Below are 8,824 nucleotides of genomic sequence, written 5' to 3'. Positions count from 1 at the left end.
GTGTGTGTGTGTGTGTGCGCGCGCGCACACGTGCGCGTACCAGTGCTCCCTTTCTGGATCCCAGAACAAAACAGCCCCCACATAAGGAGGAACAGGCAGGAGCTGCCAAATAGGTCAGGATTTCTAATTTCCAAACCAACTCTGTGGTGGAGGTGGGAGCCTTGGCCTAGAACAGTGGTGGCGAACCTTTTGAGCTCTGAAAAGCCCTAACTTAACTCTGTTGCCGTGTCACATATACTTTTCTTCTAATCCCACCAACCATAGTAAAACAAAGATTTATATTTTTGTTATTTATTTGATATATTTAAATGCCATTTAACAAAGAAAAATCAACCAAAAAATGAGTTCGTGTGTCACCTCTGACACCCGTGTCATAGGTTCGCCATCACTGGCCTAGATGGTCTGAACTTTCCTAAACTCTGGACCCTGAATGCCATGTACTCTGGCCAATCCCTGCCTGACTACGGGCTTCCAATTCCCAGTTATCCAATGAGGATGTGATTCAGGACTGCGTAAGCATGAGCTCAACATAAGGGGGCCTGCCTTTCTCCACTGTTGGTGGGTTGTGGACAGAGGTGCACCTTTGAGATTCCAGATCTGAGCGTCTTTTCAGACAAATACTGTTTATGCTGCCAAATGCCCACTGTCTCCCCCATGCCATCTCCATGTCTGCACTTGATTCTACCAGCACAGCCTTTACCAGAGCCCCTGAGAAAACCTGGGTCCACCTAGGATCCCAAATTTGAGGACACACAGCTGAGTTTACTTCAGGCCCTACATTCTGACCATCTGTGATCCTGGGCAAGGCATGGACCTCTCAGGTTAGCAGTTCTCTCCTCAGGGACTCCCCGTGGTCTTCACCTTCCTCCTGTGGTGTGAATGTGTGCCATCCCCTTAAGTGTGGGTGTCAGTAGTGCCTGCAGAGAAGACGGCAAAGGGATCCAACACAACCTCAATGACTTGGTTCTAAACGTCAGTGCCTGGCCCAGCCAGAGAGACTCAGTTGGTTCAGTGTCATTCTGTGCACCAAAAGGTTGCTGGTGTAATTCCATGACAGGGAACATGCCTAGGTTATAGGTTCAATCCCTGGTTGGGGCGGGTACAGGAGGCAACTAATCGATGCTGCTCTCTTGCATGGATGTTTCTCTACTTGTCTCTTTCCCATCCTTGCTCTATAAAATCAATTTTTGTTTTCTAAAAAGTCGTTGCCTCACACTTGCTCACACTGAACTGTTTTCTCTCTGTCTTTCTGTCTGTCTCTCTCTCTACCTCTGTGTCTCTCAGGCCACACTGAGGAATAAGCCTCTGTGCTGTGAGTGGCTATCTGGAGAGACCCTCATGGCCTAGCACTGAATGAAACCAACAGATAGAGAGGAGTCAGGCCTTCCATCCAAACTGAATCCTAAAGCCCCCCAAACCCCGAGTGAGCTCAGATCCTCAGTGACATACCCTGCCTCAGGTGAGACCACAGTAGTCCCAGCTGAGCCATGCGGGATTCCTTGTCACAGACTTGTGAGTTAATATATGTCTGTTGATTAAGTCTGTAGTGTGGGGTAACTCTCAGCAATAGATCACTAGCACAGTCATCCCACACCAGGCCCTGAGCCTGCCCTCCCACCCTCCCTTATCTCCTTCCCAGTTCCCTCCAGCCATGCGTCCATCTTTTTAACCTCCTCTCCAGACACTTACTGCCTCTAAGTGAACCCTCCCTTATCTCCTCCCAGTTCCCTCCAGCCATGCGTCCATCTTTCTAACCTCCTCTCTATCCAGACACTTACTGCCTCTAAGTGTCTGCACAGCTAGCTGTGCCTTCCCCCAGGCTAACTACACCTGAGTGTGTGCAGGGCTGGCTCTTTCTGGTCCTGCTGATGTGAAAATAAATGCCACCTCAGTGCAGGCTTTCAGCCCCTCGCCCAGAAGCCTCCAGCCCTCCTCTCAGCACCTACTCCCTTTCTACACAGCCACTGCTCTTCCCTATCATGTGGCTGTTTCTGCGTGGTTGTGTCTACCTTGCCTGCAGCCTATGAGCTTCTAGAGGGCAGGCCCTATGGTTTCTCCTCATGGACCAGTGTGAGTGCTCAGGACACAGTTGCTGAGGGAACAGAAAGGCAGATCCAAACACTACAGAACAGCTCAGTTCTTAGAGCCAAATTGACTTTGTCATTTTAAATGGCCTAGAAGGATAACCATGTAAGTTCATCCTGTGGTTTAATCCTCTTAGGGGGGATTAACTTATGCTGAATTATGGAAAAATCCCCGAAAATCTTCATAGCGTGTCATACCAGTGCTGGTGGTTGCGGGGAGGATGTCAGATTGGAGAGATGCATCCTTCTGTCATCACTCAAGAACCCAGAGCTCTTCCCTCATGAGCCTTCTTCATCCGTAGGACCTCACCCCATGTGCTTCCATCAGCCCGAGGGGACAGGTCATAGAGAAGTGCATGCTGGGGGATTGTATCCGCCAAGTCTGCCATGTCATTCATCAGTCCCTTTCCTCTCCACTGACAAGGGCAGCTTCCATCAACATGCTTTGGTTTATGTATATTGTTTTCAACCAGACAAAAGGCACTGTGATGAAGGCCCATTATCCCCACACTTCCCTGCCCCTGCCCTGGAGTCGAGGAACTGGGACCTTGTCTGGCTTTTCTGTCCTGGAATCCAGGGCCTGACTCAGGAGCTCAATGCAGACTCCGTGAAATACCAGACCTGGGACAAAGCCTGTGTCTTCCTAGTGTGAAGTGACAGGACAATGACTTCTACTGGAAGGCACCCCACAATATTGACTCTGACTGATTTTATTTTGGCCTACACGCAAGCCCAGGCAAAGGCTCAGTTTGGTGTCTGCTTCTATTGCTGTCAGAACCATGAGCCCCACAACATGTGTGCCATGTCTCACTTGTCCACTGGAGGGCAGTGCATTTGCAGCTCATGACAATGACCTTGATGCACTTCCACCTTTCACAAGTTAGCCTTTTTTCAGAAGGTGCTTCATGAACTTTAAGGATTTCTCTAAGAAATATTCATTTGATTTTTTTCTTCAATTTAATTTGGAAGTTAATGTAAATCCGCTGTAAGTAAGAAAAATAATAAGATCAACTGCCTGGCAGCTGTCACTTGTGACACAGACATGTAAAATCATGTGTCCCACCTTGTATATGCACCTCCTTAACTACCTCTCTCCCTCCAGCCATGTATAAAGATCTTTCTCTGTAAAGTATCTCTGACCTTACAAGTGAAGTATTAGAGATATCTGTCAATCATGTAGCCCTGTCTTGGTGATAATGATCTTTAGTTAGCAAGTGGTCCTACCATTAGAACATGGAACTGTCATTGAAACTTGGGAGACCTGAGGACAGTGACTGGCAGGAGATCTCAGCAGAACCAGGCTGGCTGCTTGCTCATCTCTGGTTAGAGGTGTGTGTCTGTGGGAGGTCTGTACCCTCTACAAGTGTGTCTTCTGAGACAGGAACCTGCAGGTCAGTTGTTCACTGGTGCAACCCCCAAGGCCTTGCAGGGGCACAGCAGGCATCTTAGTATTTATGGGAAGAGAAACGTGTGTGATTGAAGGGGCTTCACCTCCAGTCTCAGCAACTGTCCCGTAACCTGAAGTCTGTGACAGTCACCATCGTCCCGCCCACCCAACCTCAGCTCAGCACCTGCTCAGTCCACAGAGAAATGAGGCTGTTCTGACTTGGCCCCTCTCTGTCCCTATTGGAACCTGAAATTCTGCTCACTGTCTACTACTTTGTTTGACCCTTTCATGATCCATTGACTCTGTCACCTTAAGTTGAGATTTGGGGCTCTTCTGAGAAAATGACTTGTCCCATATCTTTGAGGAAAGGGACAAGAGTGAAGACATGTCCTGTGTTCTGAGTTTGTGTGCTTGGTGGGGACACAGCCATGGACTGCCACAATCAGAGCCACGGAGCAGCACCCTTTTGGGAGAAGCCAGTGAGCCCAACTCAACCCCAGGCCTCTGAGACCCTGAGTATCAGTAAAGCGTCTCCTCTCCCAGATATGGCCCCTTTGCTGCTTTTCTTTGCCTACATATGCTGTCAAACCGCCACTCCTGGTGAATATAATTGTTGAAATTTGCAGGGGGAATTTACCCAGGAAGGTGCTAGCAAGGCACCCTCCCACTGGCCTCCAGCATAGTGACCCTCTCTCTCAGCAGGGCCTTTTGTCCAGTTTCCCCTGCTCCCTAGTACAGCCCACATGCCAGGTCCCAGGGGTGAGCAGCACAAAGCATTCTGCTGGCCCCAGCCATGATTTCCCTTCTCAAGTCTGGATCCGCATCTGAGAATCAAGGAACTTCAGTGAGTGAGCAGGAGCCCAGCTATCAACACGGTGCCTCATGCCTACCAGCTTCTGCCCCAGCATGATGCGGAGTACATAGGGAAGAGGGCACCAGTGAAACAGGGGTTCTGTGGATTGGGGACATGTGAGCACTGGGAATGAGACAGTTGTGCCGAGAGGCCTGGCTCCCTAGTCCTGTGCCCTGGGCTCCTGAGCTGTGTGTTCTCTCAGTGTGCATCTGTGTGTATTTAAGACTGTGTGCATGTCCCTATGGAGGTGAGAGAGTCACCCTGTTAGCTGAGCTGATTCTCACAATGGTTTCTTAAAAACCAGGAGCTGGGAGTCTAGGGAAAGCACTTGGTGATGGTGCTCCAAGTATGAGGAGTGAAGCTAGGCCTGGATTGCAGACAACCTCCGGGTTCCCAGTGAGCAGACAGGGCTGTAGGGGAGCAGGGAGGAGAGGGCACTGAGGGGAAAGTGGAGAGCTATGCTGGGCATCCTAAATAACCAGGCCCTTTATCTGTCATCTGAAGGGTCATGTCATTACCCTTGGGCTTTTCAAGATCATAAAGCATGCTAGCAGCTGAGGATTTCAGAAACAAGCAGGACACACGGGCTACCTGAGGAACGCTGGCTCTTCCCACAGATATGGGTGTCTCCATGGCGCCAGCAGGCCAGTCAGCACTCACCTGTATACTCAGGGCCTCCTCCAGACATGCTTCTGTTGCTTCAGGAGCATCCCCCCTCCTTGAGATTCCATCATCCAGGTTGGTAACTACTACCTTCTACCATAGGCTCCTACTAACCCATCAATCAGGCCACATTCTTTAGGGACAAAATAGGCAACTGTCTCCAAAATCTCCTTCTGTCTCACCTGCAGGAAACTCGGGATTGTCCTTGAGGTTGCCTCATCCACCTCTTACTCCCACCATTTCATTAGCACCTCAGTGCTGAGACCATCACCTCCCTCCACTTCATGGACATCTTGTCCTCACCATACTCTGCAGCTTTTCATCATTTAGGACATGTGTGACGTCTAACCACCTACACCTCACTCTCTCCTTACTATTGTCCATGCCCTTCTGCTTCTCATTCCACCTGCTCTCCAACGCAGGAACATCTGCTCCCCTTCTCTCCTCCTGCACCAGGACTGCGGGTCACTGCTAGGGACCATCATGCAAGGGCTCCCAGAGCTGGTGTCTGACTTGCTCTCTGCTCAGCCATCCCTGTTCCAGTCCTGGGAACCAACCTCCTGAAGATCCCAGTACTTGCAAGCTCACCCCCCACATCCCTTATTGTTTCCTGACTCAATTCTATTTTTCTAATTCTTCACTCTGCCTGAAATGTCTCTCAATGCCTGGCTTGCCTGGTTACTATCATTTATCTCCACTGACTAGAAATGGAAAGTTCTCTATAGGCGCTCTCTTTGGAAGTGGATGCACAATACTTCTCCACAAAGAAATGTCCTCTTCCTGTCACCCTAAGCCCACTTGTACTATGGGAACCACATGATTTCATTGTTCTCATATATCTGTATTCCAACGAAAATCATGATGAAAAGACTTTAGCATCACTGGTCCCTAGTACTTAGCAGTTCCAGCACACAGGACTAACTCTAAAACCATTTTCTTTTTGTTAAATATATTTGTTCAAATTCTGGTCCATCCCAACTACTGAATGTTAATATTGTTAACAGCAAATCTAAATGTACAAAGGCCCATGGCCTCTAAGGTAGACCTACCCTCCCTTTACTTCTCCAGCCTTTGTTTAATCTCACAATGCTTCCCTCAATTGCCATGGCACATGAAAAATCAGGATAAAGTGGGTAGACAAATCCTTATTCATCTTCCGGTTTGCTTTAGGAATCTCATCCTAAAGAGCCTTGTGTATGGTCCCCAGATGGGCTCCTGTTCTCAATGCTTATGGTACCATGTCAGCCATAGGAGTTGTCACATTCCACTAGAAATTTTTTAGTACCACTGTCAGCCCAGAGAGGTGCTCATCTTGAGGGCATGGGTTGTATGCCTGGTACAAAGCTTATTCCCATTTGTTCAGAGACTTTGCAGCTTTTTCCAGGGCATGGTGCCTAGAAGGGTGTCAGTCCTTTCTCTACAGGGTGATTTGGAGCGGTGAAGAGGCCTGATGTAAATGGAGAAGCCAGGCTGTCTCCACAACCTTGTTCAGACTTGGGGCATGAGAAAGAATTGCTACTGGCTCTGGTGAGACAGAAGAGCCTCAGGAAAAAGCCCAGCTGAACCAGAGCTCAGGGACTGAGGGTGGAGAGAGACGCGGACCCCAGAGGAGACTTGGAAGCAGTGCCTGTGGAGGAGATGAGTGTGGACCCCGGGCCCTGGGACATTCCCTGTCCCCTCTTCAGTGCTGTGGGCGGACAGAGGAGATGCTCAGAATGCTGTTCAGTGCCTGTGGAGCAGGGTGGAGTTTCTGTGCAGGTACAGGTGGAAGTCAGTGTTCAGGAACTGCTTGCTGCTGGCTAAACCCTAGAGCAGTGGTTCTCAACCTTGGCTGCACATTGGAATCACCTGGAAATCTTTTTAAAATCCTGATTTCTGGGCCTCATCCTCTGGAAATTCTGTCTCTTTGTTACTAATGTTGTGGTCTCACCCCATAAAAAAGAAACAGAATTTCCGGAGGATGAGGCCCAGAAATCAGGACTTTAAGATGATTCCCAGATGATTCTAATGTGCAGCCAAGGTTGAGAACCACTGCCCTACAGCATTCTGCAATGTGGACGCCAGGGGTGCTTAAGGCCATGCTTGGCCCATGTGCTGCTGGGATATGAGGTCAAAAAAAAATGTGAGTTCCCAGGGGCAGCCCTGATATAAAGGGTCCCTGCCCCAATGCTTCTCAGTCAATTTCCCCTAAAGTCTCATTGTCCTGGGCCTCAAGAGCATCATTCATAGAGCAGATGGCTCCTGAGAGGCTAATACTTCCCAACCTATGACTGATAGTAACAGGATGGAGGCCCAGAAGCAACAGAGTTTCTTAAGGCTCTGAAGGGTTGTAGAGTTACATTTTATAGAATAGAAATTAAATTTATGTTTAACAGTATTTCATTACATTTTCTTTAAAATAGACTGTAGGTTACTGAATCGTATGAGAAAAATACAGTAACATTGTAAGCATATATAAAATAAACACAAATATTTTAAAACTGTACATAAAGGGGGTGTTGGAGCCCAATTTGCTGTGGCAGCTGACACACTCTGTGGCCCAGGACCTGGCACCACAGACTTCATAAGAGCTCAGGCGAGCGGCTCACAAGCTACAGGTGGGTCCACACTAGAAGCTCAGTGACAGCTGTGCCTGGAGCCTGCTCTGGCTCAGGGTAGGGCTCCAGAGTTGGTGTTTCCCTTTTAGGTGTTTCTTCATCTTGTTCTGGAGCTGCTTCTGTAGATTCAAGAATAGAACATGTTACCACCATGACTACCTTTGTGTGCCTTCCAAGGAAGGAACCTCCCATCTCCATCACTGAAGTCCCAGTTCAAGGCCCCACCCCAGGAAGCCCTCCAGACTGCAGGCCATGGGCACTGACCTGCGTGGCTCTGTGCTTCTGCCTAAGCTCAGCCTCTGGGAGCTCTTTTCTGTGTGGTCCAGCCCGGTCCCCACTCACCCACACCACCCAACCCACACGCACAGCTTTCTGACTCCCTCCCTTTTTTCTAGCAGAAGCCCTCAGACGACTGCCCTCTTGCAGAAATCTCACAAGGCATGAGATCCAGGTTGTGCCAGCTTCTCCAATTCACAGTCCCCATACTCCCCTTAAGGCTCTGATCCAAAGCCCGTTCACTTTTTCTGCTGGTCCAGAGACCCACTTTCTACTTCATAATATGTGTAGATCATAGATACTTTGAGGAAGAAGTCATATGGGGTGTACTGTGGATGCTACCTGCCTGTGCAGCCCAGTGTGACTGAAATCACTCCTGACTAGAAGGAAGCACTGGAGTGCAATCCTGTGGTCAGGGCCTTTGCTGAATGAATGAGCCCAAACCACCCCCATCTCAGAAGGCTGGCTGAGCCTGGGGTCCCCCTGCTCACCCCTGGGATTTCTGATCTGGCTTCACCCAGGACAGAGACCCCTAATGGAATCTCCAACGTCTTTATCAAAAGAGAAAATAGCTTAGCCTAAGCCCTGAGGAGAATCACAAATATGGCACAAGTTTCTTTAACAGAAGAGAAAATGGCCAATTGGAACAACCACAGCTCCTCCAGCACAGCTCTCCAGAGTCCAGGCTCCCAGCGGGCTTTTTCCCGGGAAGGAACCCCCATCCCGCAGCCCCAAGTCCCTACGATAACCCTATGAAGCTGGGCCTAGGCTCTCCCCATGTTCAGAGAAACAAACACTCAGGGACATGCAGTGATCTGGAGACTCACAGCAAGCAGGTGGCTGAGTGACCACTGTGCTGTGGAGGGGCAGGGCTCACCTGGTCCATGGTTGGTCCCACACACATTGGTTAGTCCCAAAAGTTCTGTATTAACACAGAAGGGTGGGGGCAGACGAAGGTCGGGGC

The sequence above is a fragment of the Myotis davidii genome, unplaced genomic scaffold (assembly GCF_000327345.1).
Source record: "Myotis davidii unplaced genomic scaffold, ASM32734v1 scaffold398, whole genome shotgun sequence".
In the NCBI taxonomy this organism is placed as follows: domain Eukaryota; kingdom Metazoa; phylum Chordata; class Mammalia; order Chiroptera; family Vespertilionidae; genus Myotis; species Myotis davidii.
Note: the sequence above shows the minus strand (reverse complement) of the source record.